Raw genomic sequence first — 527 nt, 5'->3', positions numbered from 1 at the left:
GAGGAAAACATAGGAAGAACACTCTTTGACATAAATCACAGCAAGATCTTTTTTGACCCACCTCCTAGAGTAATGGAAATAAACACAAAAATAAACAAAGGGGACCTAATGAAACTTAGCAGCTTTTGCACAGCAAAGGAAACCATAAACAAGACGAAAAGACAACCCTCAGAATAGGAGAAAATATTTTCAAATGAAGCAACAGACAAAGGATTAATCTCCCAAATTTACAAGCAACTCATGCAGCTCAATATCAAAAAAACAAACAACCCAATCCAAAAATGGGCAGAAGACCTAAATAGACATTTCTCCAAAGAAGATATACAGATTGCCAACAAACACATGAAAGGATGCTCAACATCACTAATCATTAGAGAAATGCAAATCAAAACTACAATGAGGTATCACCTCACACCGGTGAGAATGGCCATCATCAAAAAATCTACAAACAATAAATGCTGGAGAAGGTGTGGAGAAAGGGAACCCTCTTGAACTGTTGGTGGGAATGTAAATTGATACAGCCACTA

The sequence above is a fragment of the Physeter macrocephalus genome, chromosome 12 (assembly GCF_002837175.3).
Source record: "Physeter macrocephalus isolate SW-GA chromosome 12, ASM283717v5, whole genome shotgun sequence".
Lineage (NCBI taxonomy): Eukaryota > Metazoa > Chordata > Mammalia > Artiodactyla > Physeteridae > Physeter > Physeter macrocephalus.
This window is presented reverse-complemented; position numbering follows the sequence as displayed.